Source organism: Protopterus annectens, chromosome 7.part1, assembly GCF_019279795.1.
Source record: "Protopterus annectens isolate FY-2018-M chromosome 7.part1, PAN1.0, whole genome shotgun sequence".
NCBI classification, from domain to species: Eukaryota; Metazoa; Chordata; order Ceratodontiformes; family Protopteridae; genus Protopterus; species Protopterus annectens.
Window position 1 is genome coordinate 13,411,892 of NC_056740.1, and position 26,832 is coordinate 13,438,723.

The following is a 26,832-nucleotide window of genomic DNA, read 5'->3' on the forward strand; positions in this document are numbered from 1 at the left end:
AAAAACTATAAACGGTCATACTGAAACTGGTAGTTAAGTCAGAACCAGGATTGCCTTACCCCTTTGTAGGGTGGATAGTACTCTACACACCTGCAGAGTTTCAGCCTCCTAGCTTTTTCCCTCTTGGAGAAAAACTACTTTTCAGGGGTATTTTTTCTCTATGCAAAAACAGGCTTGAAATGCATAGAGAAAGCTCGTGATTTGTTGTTTGCACAAAACCAACTTGAATATCAACATGTGTTTAACAACATTGATAACATCATTCAGAACATTAAACTGCGTAAAATCAATAAATTACAATGAGAAGCTGATGACTATGCAAATAGGAGGGCGTACGCTCAGCCACCAAACTCACAAGAATGGGGTTAACATCGGAGAATGTATACAACCAATGAGGATGGTGAATCCTCGAATATTCATGAGGACACCAATACCGGAAGTGACATCCCTTTAGACCAAGGAGGTCTGAGATGCACAGAGCAGATCAGGGAGAGGGAGCACAACAACCAGAATCAACAGAATGGCCGGGAATGTCAGTCATTTTGGAACCAGCATGGATACCAGCAGAGGAATTCGTCAAACCAACTGAGGGGTTGGAATCGGAACCAGCAGCGGAACTCATGAGCTTGAGAGCAACAGTGGGTGCTGATCGTGGACCTTGTATACTCATTAACAATACAGGTAACTTTAAGGTCTTTAATTATAGCTCTATTCTGTTGAGATCGCAAATTTATTTGCAAGGGGACTTAACTTTTGTTCCTGCTGTTCGTTCTAATCTTCCACAATTGATTTGCTATCTCAAGTTGTTTACCAGAAAAATGAACCTTAACATTGTATTCAACAACAGTAATAGGGCTACTCAAAATGAATTGAGACCCTCCAGTGTGTGTAACCCGCCCATGCATTCCACCCTCCACTCCTTTGAGCAAATGTGTGAACTGGATTTCAGGCATTTATTTAAATCTCCAGTCGTATACCATAAGAATTTAAAACCAACTGAACTTGACATTTTGACTATGGTGCGACAACAAAAGCTTAGAAATGTTCAACCTGACAAAGGTGGGGGGGGTTGTAATAATGGACATGGAGAACTATATCCAATGTATGTATAACATTCTTTTCAGTACCACTTATTGTTAAGTGTCTAGGAATGAGGTTAACATTGCCTATCATAGGATTAACACACAATTAAGTGACAAGGTTATGGAGGGTCGCATCTCACTTGTTGAATTTAAATATTTAAAAATGAATGCCCCAGTTATTCTAACTATATTTGGGCTCCCTAAACTGCAGAAACAAATTATAGATCCACCATTCCACCACATTATAGACACCTGTAATTCTATTATCTCCCCTATTGCTAAATTCCTAGATACCAAACTTAAATTGTTATTAAGAACTGAGAAACATCTCTGTGTCGACTCTTGGGACTTGCTTGCTAAATGTAATGAGGTACAGTTCAACAAACAGTTTTTCTTTTTTAACTGTGGATATAAAAGATTTATTTACTGTAATACCTCATTCGGCTTAGATTGGTTTGGTGAATTTTTATTTAGAAAAGGGATTGACCAAAATTCCATTAACACATATGTTGAAATAATGGAACTGGTCTTAAGGAAAAATTATATTCATTTGATGAGCAATTTTTTGTCAGCAGACCGAGGTTGCAATGGGAGTGGCTTGTGGACCGCTTTATGTGAACATGGTTATGTGTGAGTGGGAGCGGAGATTTTTCTTTGAACACTCAGGGTTCCAAAATTGTATTCTATACTTGAGATACCTAGATGACCTGTTTTTATTTGGAATGGGAACAGAGAGAGTATTGGCATTTTCCTAGACTATATTAATAATACAACCGACTTTCTACATTTCTCTCATAACATTAGTGAGGAGAGTATTAGCTATCTTGATGTCAAACTTGAGAAGGATGTGATAAAAGGGAGATTAGTTTCTACCATATATAGGAAGCCTACCTATTCTGATGCCTTCCTTCATTTTGATAGTAGTTACCCATTGTCCTAAAAGAAAGCAGTTGTTAAGGGACAATTTGTCAGGGCTGCAAGGATGGTGTCAGATTTTGATTTATTTGCATCTGAGTGTGCCCTTTTAGAGAGTATGTTTATTAAGAGGGACTAACCCATGGGCTTTGTGGAAGATATTAAAAGAGAAGTAATGGACAAGACAAGATCTGGGTTCATGAAAATGGTCATGACTATAATGTAAGTACATGTAATTCAACTATTCTGGTAAACAGGGGGAGTACAGTTACTACTACTGATACCATTTTCAAATTGTCCTTAATAACCAGATTCTCTGTGGACTTTAAATTGATCCAGGAGATTCTAGCAAAAAATTGGAAGGTTTTGTTGGGAGATGGGGAGATTAGATCTAGAATTAGTAACAAACCAGTCATAGTATGGAAAAGAGGTTTGAACATCAAAAACATGGTAGGAAAAGTTGGTAAACAACATGATTATTTAAAACATAGGTACATGTATCTATGTGGAAGATGCCATCACTGTAAATACATCAATGTGGGTGAGCTTTTTGCTATCAATGGGTTTAATTTTAGAGTGAAGGTGCGTTACAATTGTAATAGTTCTGGAGTTGTATATGGGGCATTGTGCCAAAACTGTCCTGCTTTTTATATTGGCAAGATGGAGTGGATGCTGAAGCAATGTATTTATGAGCACAATTATGATATACGGGGGAAAAAAAACTACCAATGCCCTATATAGACAAATTCTGGAATTCCCTGAACACCACTTCAAGTTCAAGCAATAAAACCAAAAAACAGGTAAAAACAAAAAATGGCAAGAGGAACTGAACGAATTGAGGTCCACAAACTCCAAAACAATAGCGTACAAAAGTTTAATGTCCGCTTTCATCAAACTCGTTAAAACATTTGTGCTTTTCTGTGAAACATTCATATATATATATATATATATATATATATATATATATATATATATATAGAGAGAGAGAGAGAGAATTATTTGTTGATGCATTAAAACAGCCATCTAACAAAAGAAGCAATACCTTATGAAGAGTATAGCAGCGTAGTTACAGCTACAGAAAGTATGCAAAAATAGAACAATACAGACTGGAATTCCATGAAATACATTTCTGGGGTGGGGGTTGGTGGATCAGTTCAGAAATATATGCATCTCTGGTAATCCAGATTTCTAATTGGATTTACAAATTCCACTGTCAGGATAACATGAAATAAAGCAATCCTTTTCCACCTGATACACTTCATTAATGTAAGCATATACAGATAACATTTTGTTTATGAAAAATCATTATAAATGCTCTGTGCTCACTTAGGCCTCAGTATGAATATTTTCTATAAATATACAAACAACAAAGAAATTCTTAACTTGCTTGCCTGGTTAGTTGGCTGGCAAATAAGGAAACATTCTTTTTTTTTCCATAATAATTTTTTATTGATATATATTTTCCAAATACAATAAAATCACACACCTAATTCACTACTATTACTATCAAAACTATATACAATATCTACACGAAATGCTTCCATATAAAAATCGTCATTATTCCAAAAAAGAAAACACCAGGGAAGAAAAAACAAAGTCAAAACATTTGTAGAAGTACTTTGCGTCCATACATATCATACATGTTTCCAAAACATTGTTTCCTCTACATATACATCCAAACTTTAATATATTCCTAATAACAGTATTATGCTAATATAATATTAAAAACCTTTTCCCATATTTTCGGGTTATTAATATTTTTGTTACTTTGCTTCAGGAGTAATTTATGTGCTAATATATGCTTTATAGCCACAATCTTAAAATTATCCCATGATGTCTTATCTGGTTCTAACCAATTTGTAGCTATATACAACTTCATCAGCAAAAAAATATTCATACATATTATAGTTTGTGATCTAGAGAGCTCTCTTGGAGGAACATGTAGAATCATAAATTCCCATTATAACGTTGAGCTTTGATAACCCATCTTTTGTAGTTGTGTTCTAAGAGAGTTCCAAAGTTTATATATACACTTGCAGCTCCAGAACATATGAAGAAGATCCACCATTTGATTTGTGCAATATGGACAAGTTGGAGAATTCCTGGGATTAAATTTATGTAACCTAAGACGTGTATAATAAGCATTATTCCAAATCATCAACTGCGTATACATCAATTTTTGAAAAGAGACCGATTTTATTGTTAAATCAATTGCTTTTAATACCTGATTATCTGCTACTGTCATTTTGTTTGCCCAATACCCTGACAACAGAATTTTATCCTGGAATTTTAAATCTTTAATTAATTTATTTGTTGTTGTTATAAATTTGACCTCCTGTTGGAGAGCCTGCCACAATTCAGAGCATTTATCCACAATTCCAACTACCGGTTTAAAGTTTTCAAAATGACTCAGAGCAAGTTCTCTGATTTGTCTCATGATAACCATATAACTCTTAGGAAGGTTCAATTCCTGTCTAACTTGTGAAGCCGATAAATTAAATTTATTAAAAACATCAATCAGAGTCAAATTAACTATTAATGGGAATTTACTAAGATCAATCAACTGATTATTTAGTTTAAAATTGGGATTCATATGGAAAGGTTGAAAAACCATCATATATTGCAACAAGTCTACTGATTGGAATAAATTTTGCAAAGATAACACATATGTTTTTAAGTGGTCCATAATCCCATACTTTATCAAACTACTTTTACCCAAGAAGGGTAAAGCTTTAGGATTTATATTCCGATCTAGAATATGCTTGTAATTCAAGATCACCCAAGTTGGTATCCACTTTGTACTAGTTACCTCGTAATTAGCAATTCTTAAACACCTGTTGGCGTTCACAATTAAATAGTATACTTCAAACTTCGGTAATTCAAGTCCTCCTCTACTCTTCAGGGTCATTAATTTCTCATACGATATTCTAGTTTTCTTTGGCTTCCAAATAAATTTAGATAGATCTTTATGAATTTGTTTAAAAACTGTCTTTGAAATTGATACTTGAGCAGACCTAAAGATATACAACATTCGTGGTAATATATTCATTTTCACTATTGATACTTTTGCCAATACCGGTAGTCTTAAATTCCTCCATCTGCCACAATCAGCTACTATTTGTTCCCATACTCGTTTAATATTATTACAATAAAAATTCTTATTATCCGTAGAGAAGCTAATACCCAAATATTTGATATTTTCTTTACATGATATCTTCCCCACCAGGAACATTAATGAAAAAGGTTTAGGGGTTCTTAATGTGAAAATACTAGTTTTCTCCAAATTAATTTTGTAATTAGAGACTTCTGAAAATTTGTTTATAACATTTAATATCTTTTCACTATCAGAAATTGGGGTTGTACAATAAATAATAAGATCATCAGCAAATGCCGACATTAATAATTTATTCTTATAACGTATTGGTGCATTATGATACAAATTTTGCTTAATATATAAAAATAGAGGTTCTAAATAAAGGTTAAACAATAAGGGGGACAAAGGGCAACCCTGCTGTGTTCTATTCTTAATCTGTATTCTTTTAGAATAACTCCTATTAATATATAACGTAGTATACGGATTACTATATAATATTTGTAGTATCTGAATAAATTCCTGTGGCAAATTGAAATAAGGTAACACATCAAACAAAAAGTTTATATCCACTCTATCAAATGCTTTCTGAGCATCTATTATAAGGGCATAAATATTAGAGTTGTTTTGTTTAGCATACATCATCATATTATGTAGTGTAAGTGTGTTATCACTAGTTTGTCTAGTTGCCATAAATCCAGCCTGTTCCTTAGAAATGAAATGTATCATAATCTTTTTTAACCTACATGCTATAATGGTAGTTAGAATTTTCATATCCACATTTATTAATGCTATTGGCCTGTAATTATCCGGGCTTTGGGGGTCTGAATTAGCTTTATGTATGAAGATTGTTTTTGACGCATTAAGGTGATGATCACTAATTTTATTTCTGATTATATAGTTAAATACCTGAGACAATATTTTACCAAAACTATCAGCAAACTCTTTATAAAATTCAACTGTCAAACCATCAGGACCTGGTGACTTATGTACTTTCATATGTTGAATTACATATACAATTTCTTCTGGAGATATAGGTTTAATCAGATCACCTTGCAGACTCACTTCTAATTTTGGGAAATTAATTTTTTGCAAGAATCTTTTATTCTGTTTATGTATAGACCTATCAATCTGACCCTCATATACCTTGGTATAGATTTTTTCAAAAATATCAATAACATCCTCAGTTTTAGAATACACTGTGTCATTATATTGTATTTCCGAAATATGTACAGTTGTTTTCGATTGATTTATAATCCTTGCCAGTGCTTTTGACGATATTTGAACATTATTGGCATATTTCACTAAACACCTACGCTCCTGGAGTGTTAATCTACTGTTATGCAGCAAGAAGAGATCCCTTTGACATTTCAACATTTCCTTCACTGTTTGAGCATTAAAATTCTGAATCAGTTCTTTATTAAGTAGCTTTACTTTTGTTTCTAATTTTTGAATATCATTGTTTTGCGTTTTCTTATAATATGAGGCTTTTTGCAAAAGAAATCCTCTAATTTGAGATTTAGCTGCTGCCCATTCAATATCAGGAGTATGTTCCTGAAGCTTCATCCTGTCTGTTAAACCTTTCAGATATTTTACAATTCCATCTATTATATCCTTTTTATTTAACAGATTTGGATTAAGTGACCAATTGTAACCTCTATGCATTCTTGTATCTTTTAAATGTTTAGAAAACCTTAACGAAATTTTTGAGTGATCTGATAGATATCAAGTATGTGTAACCACTACTGGTTCCAAATTAATTAATGCTTTGGATACCAAGAAAAAATCTATTGTAGACCACATTTTGTGGCATGGTGAATAGAAGGTATACTTAATTGCATTATTAATATTATGTGCATAATGAAAGGGGTCATATAACTGAAAATCTTCCTTGAAGTCATTTAATGCTATCCCGGCCTGCTTATTAAATGCTCTTTGTGGACAAGACCTATCCAACTTTGGATTTTGATAGGTATTCCAGTCCCCACCCACAATAAAATAATAACCATCATACTGTGTTAAGATTGGATATAATGATGTTATGAAACTTTGTTGATCATTACATGGTGCATATATATTCAAAAGTAAAAGAGGTTTATCAAAAGTATTATCCGATAAAATAACATAACACCATCGCCCATTTTGATCCACTTTAGAGTCTAAAATCTTGTCTTTGTATTGAGTTTTAATAATTATGGCTACTCCAGCACTGTTTGTCTTACCTTCTGATGCCACTACCGCTCTGATCCAGTTCTTTTTCCTAATATCATCCCACTGATCATTTAACAGGTGTGTTTCTTGTAAAAATGCAAACAGTGCTTTGTCCTGTAGCAATATGTGTAGTAACAGCTTCCTCTTCTTCAAGTTCTGGAGCCCTTTAACGTTCCATGAGTTTAATTCCCACATTGACAGGTCTAATTATCCAATAATAGTATAAGAGGGAAATTGTCCGATGGATATGTACTAACTGCATACTAAACATAATCTGGAAGCATTTCCTACATCCCGTCCCCAGCCAGTGCTTACCCACTTTACCCCTGGACCAGAACTTAAATAGGTCTTGTATGTGAAAAAAGATGAACAAGGTTAAAAACACAAACATATTTAAAAGCTTCATGTGATAAAACTTAAAGCAATTCCTAAACTTACAACCTATATATTCTAACTTAGCTACTACAAAGTCTAAACTAAACATTCCCTAACAAACACTGCTATTGCTCTACAGCTTATGTTCCAACTATTAATTAAGCAAATATCCATTGTAAGGTATTATTACCATTTAAAAAAAAAAATTTAATATATTGACTAGCTACTTATACCTACCCAAATACCTCTTTTGTTACAATCATTATTTATATACCACTTTTATTGAGAGAGAGAAAGAAAGAAAAAAAAAAAAACAAACAACAAAAAAAAAAAACGTAAATGCATCCCACATTATAATTCTGTACCATACACAGTGCCTGCAACTACCAGTTATCAAAGTTTTGCAGTTGCATGCTTTAGTTCCCAACTATACTAACATTAGTTGTCTAATTAACACCACCCAATAGCCACTATTTACCTATTTATATTCATATATACAGTGCTAAACCTTGCACCCACTGCATATAGTGTAAAAATATAATTTGGTTCAAAACTATAAGCATAAGAAAAAGGAAACAGGAAAAACAGATGTTATTATGTGCTTCACGTACACATTCTCATGTTATTTACTTGTTAAAAAAAAAAAAAAAAAGCATTAACACATTATGTCAGTTCTTTTCAGCTTCTCAAGCCAGGAAACCGTCAGTAATACTCGCAATGGGGGACCGCTTTCACAGCTGAACCACAGGAAGTGTTACATCGAAATCCACACTCTCAGCTGCATTCAAGGGATTTCCTGTTTACCACTTGACGAAAATAGTTCGTAGAGGTCATAAAAGTTCGGAAAACGGCCAACAGACCCTCGGATTATCACAAACAAATAGTTTTATTGCTTTTACAGAGGCCTAAACGACTTAAGCAGGATACAAAGGATTACCTGAGCCTCGAAGTATAGTACATAATGGATCTGACCTCAGGAGCATGCCAGTCTCAACGGAAGTTTCTTTCAGCCCTCTGATGCAGGTAAAACTTTAAAAACCTTCAGAAACACTCTCTTTGCCTCGTTTTTAGTAGAAACAGAGTATTTAACCCCATCCACCATAAATGTAAGTACATTAGGGTATTTCATCTGGAATCTAATTTGCTTGTCAATCAGAAATTTACAGTATGCAGATAAAGACTGCCTAGCTTGCCTTATTTGTAGTGGTAAATCCTGAGCCAGAGATATTTTATTATTTTTCCACATAACAAAGCCACCATTCTTTTTTGCAGTAAAAAGTATTTTGCTAACATCTTGAAAGTTCAATATCTTAGCATATACAGGTCTAGGCATATTAGAAGCTTGTACTTCTCAGTGCTCTGTGTGCCCTTTCAATAACAATTTGTTTCACTCCATCAGCATCATTTAACAAAATTTCAAGTATTTGTGTTATAGTTGGTATTAGCTCTGCATACTGAATGTTTTCAGGGATCCCTCTAATAATAATATTGTTTCTCCTAGACTTCGCTTCTAAATCAGTAAGTTTGCTTTGCATGGCTTGTAAATCCACATCATATACCTTTGTTTTCTTCTCCAGCAAGTCTATTTTGTCCTCCGTTTCTGAAATTCTAGCCTCTGTTTTGTCCATTCTCTGAAGCAGCTGATTACATGAATCTCCAAAAGTTTGTATTTGAGTGGTCAAGTCCTTTAAAGCTTCTTGTATAGGTAACAAAGCATGTTTGATATTGTCCATGTTCAGTGGCTGATCAGTTTTAGATCTAGTCTCTGGCTTCTGTTGTTCCTGCTGTCTAGTAATTCTTTGTTTTTTCGCACTCCCATCCTTTACTGGTGACTGTAATTCCGACAGCTTTGTTTTGGTAGTAGTTGTTTCCATGCTTTTTCCTTCTTGTGACATTTTCCTTTCCCCAAGCAGACAGGTAAAATGAAGAATGCACACAGTCCTTTGTTTATTTCTCTCTTCAGAGCTAGCTAATCACTTGTAATCCTGATGGATAAATACAATTTTTTCCACTTTTTTCCCTGGTTATAGATTAATTAAGTGTAGATGCATCTTTTTTATCTTTAATTTGATGTTCAAACCTCTTGGTATCGATTCAGGTTACAGATTTTTCTCAGGTTTATTGAAGAGCTGCAGGTCAGCAGTGTTTACAGAATGGCAGCCATCTTTGAGTCTCTGAATATAAGGAAACATTCTGATCATATATGGCCTTTTCAGGCAGTTCCATAAAGGATTTTACACAAGATTATTGAAATGGTGCATCAGCTTCCTGTGTGTAGCTGGGCAATATACATTTTCATTATTCACTGTTGAAAAGGTGCAAAGGTACAAAATGAAATTGCAGTTTTAAGTGAAAAACAAAACAAAAAACAAAACAAAACAGAAACCATGCTGAATATGAAAACATTTAAAATACCTAAATACACAAAATAAAAATTATTTTATATGATTAAGTCTTCAAGAATGGTATACTTGGCAGTTCATTCTGGGAAGAATGTAAGAAGTGGATGTAGAAAATATTGTGTCACTAAGTTTTGATTTATTGCTGACTTGTCTAAGTTTAAAGGAACTGTAGAACAATGCACAGTCCATACAAAGCTCACTGGGCACCCGTTTTACATTGACATAGAGTTGCTGATAAGCATTAGGAATGTTTTGTGCCAGGATTCAATAGCTATTTCCTTTCTTTGTGACAGAAAGACAATTTACTGTCTAGTAGGGTATAGTGACATGTACATGTTGGATCTTGTTGGAAAAATATATATAACTGAGTTTATATAGACTTTTATTTATTTGCTTGCTTGTTTATTTGTTTTTTTAGTTATTTAGTTGTTTGCTTATTTTTCATTTGATAACCAGGTAAGTGAGCTGGTCTGCTAAATCTTTTCAGTCACAATTTGGGTAAATTTCAGTAATATAACAAAAGCAACCAACAATGTAACCACACAAATGTAACAGTAATAATGTATATGATGTTGTCATTTTCATCCATTCCTCAACTGATGGGTCTGTATTTGGCTCAGTCGCTTTTACTAGATTCAAAAATCCAACTATTGAGCTCCTCATTTTACCCATAATGCCCCCTAACTTAGCATACCTCATAGCTTGTTTGCTGCCATATTGTTCAGATGCAAGATCAACTTCTCTTGAGCATTCTGATGTTGAATATTTAAGGGTTGTAAGTTTAACCGATTTTTTTGGACTATTATTCCACTTTTCCACCTTTCCTCTGCTACCTTTGTAGTTTCTTGGACTTCTGTTTGTCAGGTTCAGGTTTTCCTACCTGCTTCTTTTTAGGGTACTTTTTTGCATACATTGTTGGTACTTCTTCTTCTCTTTCTTCTTCATTTTCTGACCTTCTTTCTCTCTTATCTTCTAGAGGGTATTCTTTCTACCATTACTGAAACATCTTCTGCTTTAAAAAAAAAAAAAAAAAAACTTTTTTTCTTATCTTTCTCATGTCTGTCAGTACACATATGTCAGACAAGCCTATGGGCTTTAAGAAATGCACTTCCTGTGGGCATAAGATTCCCATCTCTGATGCAGACAGGGAATGTGTTTATAGTGTGTGCACTGCCCAATTAGATACCGACTGTACTAGCTGTGCAGGCTTCAACTTGTGAGCTGTTAGTGATTGCAGGAACAAACTGGTTTTGAAGGGACTCCTTCCTTCTTCTTCCTCCTCTCTAGCTGCTGGGGCACAATGCCCCACCAAGAAGTCTAAAAAAGGCAAACCTGGATTGGTTTCAAAAGATAAGGACTCTACTCCTTCACAGAATTTAACTATCTTGCTTCAAAGTCTAACCCAAAGCCCCTCTGAACCTTCAGCTAAGAGAGACCTTCAATTTTTGTCCTGGAAAACAATTTTTCTAGTTGTTATTATGTCAGGTAGACGAGTATCTGAACTTCAGGCTCTTTCCACCAAATCTGCCTGTTTTTTCATACTGACAGAGTCTCCTTATGGACCAATCCATCCTTTTTACCTCAGGTGGCTTCTGAGTTGAATATTAATCAAGTCATTAACCCCCCAGTTTTCTTCTCAAAATTTTCTAATAAAGGTGAAAACATGCTCCATCTTTTGGATGTGCAGAGGCAGCTTCAATTTTATCTTCATCGGAACAAATATTTCAGGAAAATGGATCCGTTGTTCATATCCTTCTCACCAAACAGATTGGACTCAACAGCTTCCAAAGTGACTTTAGCCAGATGGTTGACTAGTTGCATTACCTTTGTCTATAATCAGAGAGGATTGTCTTTGCCTATGGCCCTAGAGCACATTCCACAAGGTCTATGCCCACTTCAACAGATTTTTGGTCAAGAACATCAATAGATGACATTTGTGCTGCTGCCACTTGGTCCAATACTCATACCTTTATTGCTCATTACAAGTTAGATTTGATTTCTAGGAACAGACCTGCTTTTGGCTCCACAGTATTCCAAAATATCCTTCCATGAGGACTACCCAAGGTTTATCTAGGTGGGGACTCTGCCCCATCAGTTGAGGAATGAATGAAAATGAGAACATCAGATCCAGAAATTATGTATTCACCATAATAATGCATCTGTGTTGTCCATTTTCATTCATCTTCAACTTCCCACCCTTCTAACCCCCTTCTTTTTCCTTCCTGGAGAGACCTAAGGGGTGCTACTTTGGGAATTTATCTCTATTCCTTCTGCCTTATTGATTCTTTATTATATCAGCCATATATTTCTGGAGGCAGCAAACATTGATCTCAGATATGCTTGGTTGATGGGGCATTGTGGGTAAAGGGTAGAGCTTAAGAGTTCAATCCGTGAATTTAGAAAAAGCGGCCGAGCGGGATCCGAGGTCGGAACCGAGACCCATCAATTGTGGAAGAATGAAAATGGACAATACAGATGCATCGTTATGGTCAGTACATAACTTTTATATTTAGCTTATGGTAGAGTAGAGTAGAAAGCACATTCAAAACATATAACCAGAAGTGTAGCCGTCTACTGTAATACCTGGGGCTGATGTCTGTACTGCTGTCTTGCCTCCTCAGCTCTTCATTTGAAGATCAAAATAAAGTTCTGCTTTTGTACTGGCACACTAGCCAGATGCCAGATACACGCCCCTCCGTACTGCCCCAGCACTTCAATGGAAGAGCCAAAAAAGGTCCACAATCTGGTGGTTGATGCTCCTGAAATGCAGAACCCAACTAGCCAACTAGGTACTGCTTCTGCATCATACCCCTCCTCAGCTAACAGTCATTAAAAAAAAAAATTCTGTGATTAGGTATCTAGGGCTTCTGAAATTCTTTGCCCTGCCCCTAATCTTCCTTCCTCAGATTTTACATAAAAAAAAACAAAAAAAAAAAAAACAAATCTTTTTTTCTATTAAACTATAGCAAACTGCTGGCTGTATCAGGTTTGATTATAAATACTATATTTGCTTTTAAGAGCTGGCATGCATTCAAGAGTGATCCGGATAGGATGGCCAAAGTCATGCCCCTAACACTTCACACTGCACTAGCTACAGTACTCTACTGCAATTATATATAGACATTTACACATGATTATAAAGTATTCAAGCTGTTAAATGATTAATAAGGTGTGGAGCAAATGCATGCACTGATGTAGGAGTGGTTATTTTTTAGCTTTCCTCAGAAATGCTCAAGAAAATCATGGTACATGATAGTATAGCTGTGCAGTCATACTCTTGTTTAAATTATCTATTTTATAAAAAAGAATATAATATCTTATGTAGCAGCTTAGCTTCTCATTCAAACAGAATAAATATATGTCAAAGGAAAGTGAAGGATCTAAGATAATAAAATGAGCTAGCAGTGCCTAACTAACTTTTCAGGTGAAGGAAACAGATTAATTTTGCATGACAGACTTCAGCTTGCCCTAGAAATGAACAGAATAGAACATGCTTTCTAATTGCTGGTCTGCAAACCACAGGCAGTGAACTTGTAGCATATTTCTGAACTATTTTTACTTTGTTTTACTGCAGTAGCAATATTATACTTAGTGCATATAGTTATTTGTTACCCATATTATTTCTACATACTTTTGTTTTATTTCTAACTATCTCCTGAATATGATTCTCACTATCAGTTTGGTAAACTTATAGATTTCCTGTATCACATAATCTTCAACTAACTTGTTTCACAGCTGAACTACTTCTCAATTATAAATGACCATCACAATATTTCATCCATACTCCTTTCAGATAGTCCATATCTGATCATCTACTATGACACAGACTCTCAATATTTCATATTTCAAATAATATGTCATATTCATTTGCTGTTTCATGCTTACCATAATGTGTTACATTATGCCAGTGTATCATACTTTTAACCTGCTGCCTTAAACATATTGCAATATATCAAGTTATACCAATAATTTATTTATTATGCTTTCTGTTTGACTACACAATTAGTCTGCTTATATATATTATACACTACTAGTAGATGTCTTCTCTACAGGTCTCCACTTAAAAGGGGTTCTAATGCCCAGATGGAATTTCCTAGTAAATACATGCATACATATATACACATACATACAGTACTTACATAAATAAATGAAATATGTCTGGTAAAAACAATGCCATCTGCTTAAAAAATTGCATTAGCACCATTAAACATGGGAACATTATAGTTAATAAGGATAAAAATAATGGCCTCATTACAAAACCATATGATCAGATGTTATATTCTTTCTCCTGTTCTCATACCTCTTGACCATCAGCCTTACTTCTTTGTCATCAGTTTGTTCCTGTGTCACCTTGGACAATTACCTTCAGAAATCCTGTTGTGTTGTCTTTCAGTTTCTACCAAGTATTTGGCTTCTGGAACCAGAATGTGTAGGTGGCCTGAGGCTAGGGAGAAAAGCCATGCAGGAAGGAGGCAGTCAACCAGGCAGCTACAGAAGACGATTTACATATGTCCTTACTCCTCTATCCCTTCAGCAGCTATCAGTAATGGTTGCAATACTGGTCTGATTATACATGCTCCAATCCTTGATGATCCTACTACATCTTACACCGATTAGCATGGACATCCATGACAACACTGTCTGATGCCTCTTATGATATTCAGCCTCTTTTGTGTATCAGGATGGCCAAAAACGTGGCCACTTCCCATCCCCCCAAGGATGGGTGAGGCAGTGTTGGCTATTCCCTTCCACAGTCTCCAATCGGGTTCCTATTGAATTGTTGACAGCTTAGGTTGTCGAATGCTTAATCATCGACACCTAAGTGTTGAATGCTTACAATAGTGAATGGCCATATCATCGAATTCTTTCCTTGAGAAAGAATTTGTGTGGCCATTATCGGGGATTTGCCCTTTCCCCAGTGTAGAGTGATCTCGAAGTTGATATATTTAGTTAGGAGAGGTGTGGGGGACAAAGCCCCCCACTATGTTTGGGTGTGTTTGTTCATTTCGTTTATGCACGGCCAAATGAATTCTAGGTGTCAGTGTTTTAGGATTCGACAACCTAAGCTGTCAATGTTATGATATAGAAGCCTCCAATTAGCTTCTTTAGCCAGGTAGCCAATTTATCCAGGCCATCTGAGTCAGAGTCCATGCTTTATTCCTTTGTGCCACTGAACCAACTGACCACTTTTAAAATGTTAGCTAGGACTGGTACCAAAGCTGGAAACTGCAAAAGACCCTCCATATGAGATAGCTGCAGAATTATTGTTTTGAGACCATTAGAGTGACTCAGGATTGTACAGTTACTCTACAGGATAGTGTGGCAGTGTTAGTTTTAAGGTTCACATTATCCAAATGGAACAATGCATGATTTATCCCACACTAGTAAGAATGCTGGAAATAGCCCTGAAACTATGCTGTATGTATTGTAATAACTATAAATATGACATATACTTTATCAGCTAGGTTTCTGTGTGCTTTTGATCTCAGTCTTTGAAAAGAGGGCTCAACTTTATTACTTGTCAAGAAACAGTATTCCCTGTACAGTTTATGGAGAGATTTATGGTAAACACTATGACAACAGTAATGGTTGGAACAGCCATAATCAGACATCTAGAGCTCAGTCCATCCTACCAAAACCACCCTGTTTGGAATGTAACAAGTTGATTTTTTGTTGCATTAAATTCCTCTTTGGGAAAAGAAAGAGCATATACACTCTTTCTTTCTGTTTTTGAGACAGAGATGTGTCATTAGGTAAGATGCCAGAGAAAACTAGGAAAACATACTATTTTGGCAGTTCAAAAACATTTGCCTTTTTGTGGACCACCCTATGTCTAGTAAATAGAATTACACTGTGGTTAGAATGGATGTTACTCTTCTAGTGATAAACACACAAGAAAAATATTAAATTTAACTGACTTTTAGTTCAGGTTAGATGGGTTCTTTCAGAGTTTACAAAAATTCATTCCAGTCTAATTATTTCCACAGGGCATATAGTATAAGGAAAATTTTGAAGTTTGCTTTTTTAACCAAACTAAGAGACAACAATCCAAAAATATTAGAAAATGCATAGAAAGTTAGACATCAGTGCATCATAGGCGTCTAAACTTCCTCAAACATTGATTAGATTAGTAACTTTTCTTCCAGTAATATGAGATCAACCTCTTAGTTGTGATAGAAGACAAATTAATAACTTTTTTGTTTTCCAGAAGTAAATTAAACCTTAAAGTAAATGGTAATCAAATATGCAGTAAATAGTAATCTGTAAATTAACTACATTTGAAATCATTCATACTGCTGTATTCTCCACAATAAGACAAGGCCATCAGATTTGGAAAGTGATATTTGAGTACTACCTGCAATTCTAGTTGTACGAAGATGGAATAGGAACAATCTTGCTGAAATGAAAATGCATCATATATATTGTATAGCATATGCTGATCTAATCAGTTATGGACATTGGTTGATTATGGTATCCCTGGAGCAGGACTGTGCCTGTATGGATGTCTCCTTCTTGACAAACCAGCTGAGACTACTGCAAGGAATCCCTAAACAAAGATGATGATATAGCTTACTGTGAAAAAAACAGTACTTTAGAAGAGCTCTGTATCATATGTAGCAAGGGGGCTACCACCCCCAGCACCCTTACTGTATAAACAAAATAAACTCTTATTAACATACAAATAATCCAGTTAATCCACTGCTCCTATCTGCAGTATGACGACATTAATAAAAAAAAGCCCATGGTCTAAAAAAGGCAGGGTTTGGGCGAGGTTTATTACTGCATCCCAGGGTCCTACAAATAAGTATAGCTCAGTCATACTTACAGAAGAGTTGGTCCTTTTAAACAGTTTTTGGAGCCATACATTGCAATTGTAGCATGTAGATTTCTTTCAGCATATCAGGTCATTTTGCACATAATATTCTGAAGCAATCTCTTCTTATTCATCAATAAAATCTTGCACTTCATAAATAATTTTTTAAATTAGATGTAAATAATTTTGGATGATAAAATGCAACATTCCATTCATTAAGACAATCCCTATAACTTAACTGGTACTATTTTAAACAGCATATACTACATAATAACCACTTTTGCACCCTTAGTATTATTAAATTTATCTCAAAACATTCCATCTTAAATTTCATTTTCATTCAAAAAAATCAAGCCATTTAAGTTCAATCCTTTTGTTTACTGAATAATTTCATTTGTAATTCTACGTAAAGCCATTTGGGTAGGTAAAACAAGGTTCATTTAAAAAAAATGAATTAAATATTTATGGCAATACCTTCTGACAAAACTCTTACATTGGAAAGATATAATTCATAAAGTCACATGCTTGAGCAAAATAAGAGAAAAACATCTACTTCAAAACTAAAGAAATAAGAGTGACAAATTATATTATCTGAGCCTGTGAATGACCACAGGCATCTACAACACAGAGTTCACTTTAAAATGTATCACAACTAAGACATTTTCAGATTATGTGCCCTTTCACTTTGCATAAACACCACACCATTTTACAATGATCCCTCTTGTGACCTTCTCAACCCTCCAGACACCACATCTCTGTATGGTAATTTTACAGGACACCCCCCCCCCTTTGTAAAAGTCTGGTCTACTTAAAAAGGTCACCCTTGTCAGAACCAAAAACAAATGAAATAGAATGTAACTTCTACACCATACCATTCTTCCATTTCAGCTTCACTTTTATTTCCATTCATCATTCCAAAATCTCAGGATCTTCTATAACGTTACATAAAGACTGAAATAAAACATTGATATCAGCAGCTAATGCAGACCGTTAACACAGAACAGTTACTTGCTTGTTAAATTATCACACAAGAGTTTTTCCTATTACAATTCAAAGTTTTCAGAGTTCAATTTCCAAACCACCAGGGTATAGAAATCATAATAGGACAGGATAATCTGAAATCTATGTTTGAGTATATCCAGGACTGATTTAGGCATTGTTTGACCTCTGTTTTGAAATATATAATTTTTAATTTTGTGGGAATATCATTCCATAGTTTGGGCACATAGCAGTGGTATAGGGAGTCCGCTAATGAGTTGTTAGATTTAATAGAACGTAGGAGGAAGTTTTTGGTGGACTGGAGATCTCTTACAGGAGTGTAAAGCTTTAGTGTATTTTTTAATGTTGGGCATTTTTTGGGATAATGTATTAGTTTGTATGCAATACTTAGCTAAGAGAAAGTGAGGTAGCTGTTTATTTCTAACCAGTTTAGTTGTTTTACAGCCTTGGAGGGGTGGGTTCTATGTGTAGAACTGGTGGCAAATTTTGCAACTTTATTATAACTGGAGGCTAGTTTGGCTTCTGTGTTGTACTTATGTTAGAAGAATATGAGAAGCATAATGAAGGTATGGTATTAAGTAGGTTGAAGCTAGAGTTTTTCCTTGCTGTGTCAATTAGGTAATGCTTGATCCTGTAAGGCACCTAGTGTTTTTTAAGTTTGAAGTATACAAAGATCAAATTTAAGGTAGTTCTCTTTTTGAATATCTCATACTTTAGTTGTTCATTTCTTGTGTGTAGCTGTAACTGTAAAAGATTGAATTTGTTTGAGATATTGTGTTGGTATGAAAAGCATTAACTTTGTTTTGCTAGGACTGAGTGACAGTTTTAAAGTACTTAACCAGTTCTCCGTAGAAGAAAGGAGGTCTGAGTGATATTTTTGGAGTTCAGGTAACGTTGGTACTGTTCATATTAAAGATGAATTGTCTGCATATTGTACAATGCTTGCCTTACCTATTCATGTATGGAATTTGTTAATAAAGATATTAAAGATAAGAGGCTCTAGTATGAAGCCTTGTGGTACACCTATTGTGACTGGGAGAGAGGATGAGAATTTATGTTTTCATTTAACTGCTTACTGTCTATCTGATAAATAACTAAGGAACCATGTAAGGAATGATTGTGAGACAACTATGGACAGGAGCCTGTGAAGTAGTTGATGTTGAGAGACCTTGTTGAATGCTTTAGATAAATCTAGAAACATGGTTGACACAAATTTATTGTTTCTATGTTGGTTTAAAGTATCATTAAAATGAAGGAGGGCAGTGGTTGTGTTTAAACCCATATATATATATATATATATATATATATATATATATATATATATACAGTTTTTGCAGAGGAAGTTATTTGCATGTGGGTGTTGTATGGGTTTAGTGTGAATGCACTTTTCTAGTATTTTTTTTTATTTTATTTTTTTTATCCCTTTTTTGACCAGGTTAGTCCCACTAGGCTAGTAGCCTCCTTTCAGGGGAGACCTGAGATGGCATTTATAATACTAGGGGAAATTTGGCCAAGGCATCTGGGAACTTCCCCTATTCATTGTTGTTGCAGGTGGGATCCATTTTGCAGGAGCACTTCCTGTATTCATTCCAGGTGCAGAGGTGGCCCAGGGAAACAGGGAGGTCGATGGAAAGAGAAAGAGATAATGGCATGGTTAGAAAAATGGAGGAGAAAGTAAATATGAAGACCGAAGTATGTGTGCAGGATTCTGAGGATGGGGAACAGGAAATTCATCCCTGATTTGGCACCTATGTCTCTAATGGACACAGGCAACCTGTAAATGGTTCATCTCTGAGGCCCTAGCTTGTAAATGTTTCATCTCCCAAGGCCCTGCTTACACTTATCAAAGGTATCAAAACGTGTCAGAGATTTGAGATGCATGGCTAGGCTTAAAAGGGCCCTTGTGATTGTTAGCCTAGTAAACACCTATTGACCTATGAACTTAGGAGATGTTTCAAAGAAATCTGTTTGCTGGAGATGAGTCAGCAAATGATGGATGCATAATTACAGCCCTCCAGTCAGGAGGATTGCTGGATGATATTCTTAAAGAAATGATAATGTAGAGTGAGCCAGGAAATGAAGGAGACATTTCCTGGGGAGGACATTATGGCAAAAATACAAAAGGAGCATACAGTGACAATCCTGATGAATAGTGGTGAGATGGAAAAGAAAACATATGCAGAGAAAGTGAAAGAAGGTAAAAGGGGAGTAGTAGAAAATAAAGCAGAAGAAAATGAAAGACAGAAGTAAGTGGTAAGGATTCAAAGTAAAGAAGACAAATAAATGGACAGGTATAAAGTGTGGGGCAATTTAATGGCTCCTTTGGGTATAAAAGCACATGAGGTAAGAGCATTTGTTCTTATTAACAAACATACATTTTGTGACATTATATTTATACAGTTTTTTCAATGGAAACATTCCTTGGAGAATATGGAAAAAAACTGTAACCCATAGGATCCTTATGTGATAAAAGCATTTAACAGGGAAACAAAAAAGAAAATTCATATACAATTTTGAACAGAGGTAGAAAGAGAGACTTTGAAAGGACATTTGAAAACTTTATGTAAAGAAGTACTGGACATTACAAAAATTTATGATGAAAGGGTATATGGACTGGTGAATGGGAATGTAATATTGTGTTAAAAATAAAAAGAGAAGAAATATACATATTCCAAGCATGATACATGTGGAAATAAATAGGGGTGTTGTAAATTACTGGGGAAACCCAAAACATGTTTTTTGGGGGAGGGATATATTTGATAAGTAACTGTGCTAAAAGAAAATGTTATATTTGTGGGGAAATGGGACATGATGCAAAAATGTGAATTGAAATGTTCTAAATGTAACAAAATTGGAGATTTATGAATGGATTGCAAAACTAAAAATAAGAGTAAAGAAAAAGAAAAAATATATAAGAAAATAAACAAAGAGAAGAAAAATTTGAAGTGGTAGAAATAGAAAAAATAGATGAGAAAAATAATAAAGAGGACACAGAAGAAGGTTCTGAAATAAGTGATGAAGAAAACATAAATTGGGAGGTAGTAAAAGAAAAAAATGTACTGGTAAAAGAAAGAAAAAAAATTAAAGGGATAAATACACAAGGGAAAAAAGAAAGGAAAGGGATGGAAAATAATATATACAGCTAATGGTGAGGGTTGTATAATGGTTAAAGTGTTTGACTCATAGACACAATGTATAGTGTTTGATTCTCACCTTTGACAGTGAAAATTGGATAGGCTTAGAATGGCCTATTAAAAAGCTAGCCTAGTAATTAGTTATGAACTTATGAAACCATGAATATAAGGAAAAGAGAACATGAAAACTTTAGAGTATTTTCTGTAAATGTGAATAGTATTAATAATATTGTAAGAAGAATAGTGGTATTGAAGTAGTATAATGCATGCGATATAGATGTAATTATATTAAAAACACAAGATTTTATATAGAAAGGTTACAAGCAGAGAAATTATGGGGAAGAAAGATAATCTGGAATTTGGGAAATGAGAGATATTCTGGAATAGCCATTTTCTGTAGAAATACAGTAAAGATATTAGATGTAACTTTAGCAAAAATAGGAAGATTAACCATTGTAGTTTTAAAATGGAAAGAACAAGTATATATAATGATAACATTATATGTTTATACTAATTATAAAGAAATATAAAGCTTATTTAATCAGATTTTAGACTATGAAGTGATAAATATGAGTATTATAATAACGGAGACTTTAACTGTGATTTAAGAAACAAGCGTAAAAAGAAAGGAAATTATATCAGTAAAATGTTAGAGAAGTTATAAGATGTAGTAAGTTAAAACTTTGGGACAAAAATTCATGGACTTACAAAAGGAGTATGTATAGAAGTGAAATAGATTACTGTATAGTATCAGAAGGTTTAGGTATAGGAGAAGGAAAGGTAGTTGAAACAGTATTTTATGATTATCTTGCAATATGTGTAGAGATAAAGGAAAACAAAGAGTATATAAAAACAGGCAAAGAAATACAAAGGAAAAATGAGAAAGAATGGAAAGAAGAAGGAAAGATAATATTAGTATGCTAACATTTAAAATGTTGTTCTAATAGTGAATGATACTTAAGAAAAATACAAAAAATGTTTTTACAGTGGCAATACGATGTGAGAAAAGTAGAGAAAAAATATAAAAAACATAATATGCATTAGAAGGTTTAGAACAGAATGATAGAAAGTACTTTGACAAAGAAAAAAATGATATGAAAGAAATCAAGAAAAAATGCAAGAATTGTTATATAAGTAAATATATTTTATAAGGAAAAAGAGGAGAAGTACTGGTTACTTAAGCAGAGTAGTAAAGGAAGTTGGTAGTGTAATGAGAGAGATAAAAATATAAAAGGAGAAACAGAAAGAACTCAGGAAAAGATTATGAGAGAGTAGTAAAATATGTACAATAAATATGTAAAGAAAAAAGAACATAGTGAAAAAACGTGGAAAGTAATAAAGCTAACAAAAAAAAAAGAATAAAAAGTTGGAAAAGGAGATTTCTTTAAATGAGCTAGACAAAGTGTTAGGACAAGTAAATATAGATTCAACTTCAGGACCAGATGGAGTATGGTATGAAATGTATAAAAATTTAAGGGACTGGCAAATATCTCTCTATATATTAAAGATATTGAATGAATGGTTAAATGAAAGTTTTATGTATAAAGACTTATGTAGTGGAATACTTAAATGCATACAGAAAAGGGAAGATAGAAGGCAATTAAAAACTGGAGACCAGTAGTGTTAAATAGTAATGATTATAAAGTCTTTATGAAAGTAATACAAAAGAGAATTGGAACTAAAATGGAAAATATTACAGAAGATAGAATATATAGTATAAAGGAGAATGGTTGTCAAGAATTATTAATGATATTTAGAGGAATTGTGGCTGATGTTAGGAATAAAGCATAAGAAGCAGAAATCATGACAGAAGACATTAAAAAGGCATTTGATATCATTGGACATGAACTCTTATGGGTACTAATGAAATAATATAAGTGAGAAAGTTAGGAAATTATGTATATCAGTGGAAAGTAATAATACAGTAAAATACTTGTACATTTTCTGGTTCAGCCAAGAGGTCCATATGAAGAGTGGTATAAGACTGGGATGTCCAATGAGTTGTATACTCTTTATATTAGTTATGAATGTGATAGTATGTGAAATAAATTACAAAATGAAGGAGGAGGGGTACATAATACCTGAAGGGTTAAGAATTCCAGTTCTGTTAACGTATGCAGATGACATTATAATAATTGCAAATAAAATTTGGATAAAAGAAGTATTAATTTGTACAAATATGACTAGAGGTGATAGGGATGGCATTAAATAAAGAGAAAAGTAAAAGTTTAGGTGATGGAGTAAAGATACAGGGCATATATTTTACAATGAATAAAATTTCTGTGATAAATATAAAATTTGGGAATAAAGATATAAGTAGAATTCAGTTAAAAACAATAAAAGAAATAAAACAAACCTGTCTTTTCTGGAAAACATAAGTTATTATTCTAAAAAAAGGCTTATTTGATAAATTCAGTACTGATGGGGAGAAATAGCATTTTTAGCAAATATATTTATGTTGACAACAGTATTTGAAAAGGAATTATTGCAGATATTTTTTCAGTTATATGGGGTTCTAGATTAAACCCAGTAAAAAGAGGAGATACTATGTTGTCCTATATCACTTTCATTCTTACATGTGGGTTCGGAGCCCATCCTTGGCTCCGACTCGGCCGATTACAAAAGCTCAAAATCTCTAAGTTGGCTCTTGGCAAGGTAGGTATCCCATAATACAGTGGTATCAATCCTCAGATCTTGTTTGCCGCTTTACAAGTTCAGAAGTGCTCTTCTTGGCCATGGCTAAGTGAACTTTTTCATCTGTGTTTTTTCTTGCATTTATACTTAGTATATAGTTGGATTAGTTAGAAAATACTCAGAATATAGTTAGTATACTAGTTTTTCCATAGTAGTGAATATAAGGTGTTGTTTAATAGTTTTGCTGTTTTGTCAGCAGTTATGGCCATCGTTTTTTCGCAGGCCTGTGTGTGTGTTTATTGGTATCCTGTAGTGGTAGCTTAGATTTATCTTGTTGATCCTTTTATCGGCTGTTTATTAGCTTATATAGAGTATTTCTAGTTTAGTCAATTTTCCGATTGATATTGGGATTTTTCTATGCATGTGCATGTGTATATCTGTGTTTAAGTGTAGGTAGCTTAGCTAACTGTTTTCTGGTGTGGCATGTTTCTCTTATCTCATTACAGCCGAGTGACATCTCCAGGCATTTCGGCAGTTACACCCTACTGCTCCTCTAGGCGTCAAATATTGCCTTTTCATATTTGCATTAATAATTCCAAAACCATGTTACATACAAGGTATCTGAAAATTTTATCTTGAAGCATACATGATAGCAAACACAATTGTATTGATATATGACCTCTGTCAATGGGTATTTGTTAAAAATGTAAGGTGATAACTTACATTTTTAAATGCTGAAGCCACACCCACTAGGAGTTAAAGGTACACACTCAAAAGAGCTCTACTGGAGGGAGTCCATTTTTCATTAAAGGACTTTTCTTGTTGTGTGTTCTTCCCTCCTTTCTCATTAGGCTAGGCCCATTTAAGTTAGAGGATCTAGTTCTCTTATTATACTGTTACTTTCTTTTCTGCTTTAGCAGGGCTAGGGCCATTTGAGTTAGAGGACCTAGTCCTCTCCTCCTATTACTTCTCCCTTTTTGTGGTGTGTCTTTATTGCCCCTTTATCTGTGGTCCGTCTAAGTTAGAGGATCTAGCTAATTCCCCTTCTATTTTTTTTTGTGTCATCTGCTGCTACTTAGAGTTGTCAAGTATGTCTAAAGATAAAGAAAAGGATCATAAACCTTTGGGTTTTAAGAAGTGCCAAAAATGTAATAAAAAATGTCCATAATGGACGGGCATACTGTGTGTGTCTACTGTTTAGGGGCCATTCACTTACAAGACAGCTATACTTTTCATCATACTTTTAGCTCTAGAGTCCTTGAAGAAAGGACAAACAAGCTTATTTTGAAAGGTCTCCTAAAACCATATTTTGAGGAAGCTTTAGGTAGTTCTTCATCCTCTCAATCTGCAAAGTCTTTCTCTAGTCAGAAAGAAAAGACTGCCAAGAGGCCATCTCTAGTATCCTCAGAGAGATCCGGATGTCCTGAAAAAATATCTAAAACTATTAAGACTACTACCTCATCGGCTCCACTGCCTTTGGAGTCAACTGAGGTCATTACCATTGATGAGCCTATCTTGGCCCCAGGAACTTCATAGCTGAAAAAGGATCTTTCAACTCAGAGATGGTCTACAGACATTCCTCCAGTCTCCCGTACCTTGAGATCTCATATTTTACAGAGATCTCACTCGCCAACCCTTTCCTCTAGGTCCTCTAGGAGCAAGCTGTCAGATGAAGATGTGGAGAGGCTGGTGTGCAGACTTTTGAATTTGGCGGGGCTGGCAAATTTGCTCTCAGCTCCAGCCCAGATGGCTTCAGAGTTGTCTGAACCTTTTACATCCACCACTATTCCTCCTACGAGCCATACTGGTCTGTTGGAGTCAGAACATTCAGTATCGCTTGTAGTAGAACCTTTGGCTCTGGTACCCCATGAGGCCTTACCGGAATTGATATCTGCTCCAACACTCTCGGAGCCATCCATGGTGTCTAGGAGCTGAAGTTCACCAGTCAGCCCCGGGGGTAGATTCTCAGACCCGAGCCTCCTCGGTTCTGAGTCTACCTCTTGGTGCATCTGCTCTGCTGAGCTCGGTTCCTACATCAGCTTCGGAGCCAATTTCTCTGGAACCGAGGGCTACCTCTATTTCTTCAGTACTGGTGGTGTCCTCAGAACTGGGGGAGTCAGCCTTCGAGATGATGAGGAGTGTGCTGTCCAAATCTACAGCTCTATGCAAGGAGACTGATGTTCTTCCCCCAAAAGCACCGGTCTCTGTCTTGGCACCATCATATCCACAGAACAGCAGAGATCCACAGCCTCAGGAACCCCCTCTGTGGTGTCCCCATTCTTCCGAGACCTCCCCAGAAACCCTTCTGAGGAGCCTCCTCGAAGAAAACATGCAAGAGGTAGCATATAGATTCCCCTGATGAGTCTGTCACCTCGAACACTGACCTCAAGGAATCAGAATGGTCCCCAAAGTCAAACTCTGATGATATCTTCTTTGTAGATATCCTTGAGATCCTGAAACAGAGAGGTGGTTGACCTACCATCACCGCTTCGGGTGAGGAGTCGGTGTACCTAAAGGCTTTCACATCTCAACCTTCAGCCTTTTGTGTGTCTCCGCCTTTTGACGAGCTCATGGACTTGGGCAGTCAAAAGGCATGGGAATCACCTGACACCATGGAGCCAGTCCCTAGGAGGCCAAGCAAATTTCTGTCAGCCTCCAAGGAAAAGGATTTCTTGATGAAAGGTGTGCCAGTAGATGTTATGGTGGTGGCAGCAACCACCAAGAAGGAGCTTGCAGAGACATCATCACTTGTCCATCCACCAAACAAAGAGTCTTGAATGATGGACAGATATGGGAAGCGTGTTTTTTCTTCAGTGGCTTTTACCTCAGATCGATTAATTACCTTACCCATTTTACAAGGCTTCAGAGAGATCTTCTGAAAGAACTAGGAGATACTCTACAAGGTATTTCAACTGTGGGGGTACCAGAAAACGTTACCGCTCAGTTATCCACCTTAAACTCCACAGTGAACTCTTCCATGAGACTGAAATCATATGCAGCAGATGGAGCGAATAGGGCAGTGGGTTCTGGAGTTTCCCTGAGGAGACACTCCTGGATGCGCTTGTGTAACTTTGTGGAACCCTTTAAGTCTACCTTCACAAATGCCCCCTTTGATGGTTCCTCACTGTTTGGACCTAAAGTTAAGGATACACTCACCAGATGCAAGCAGGAAGAG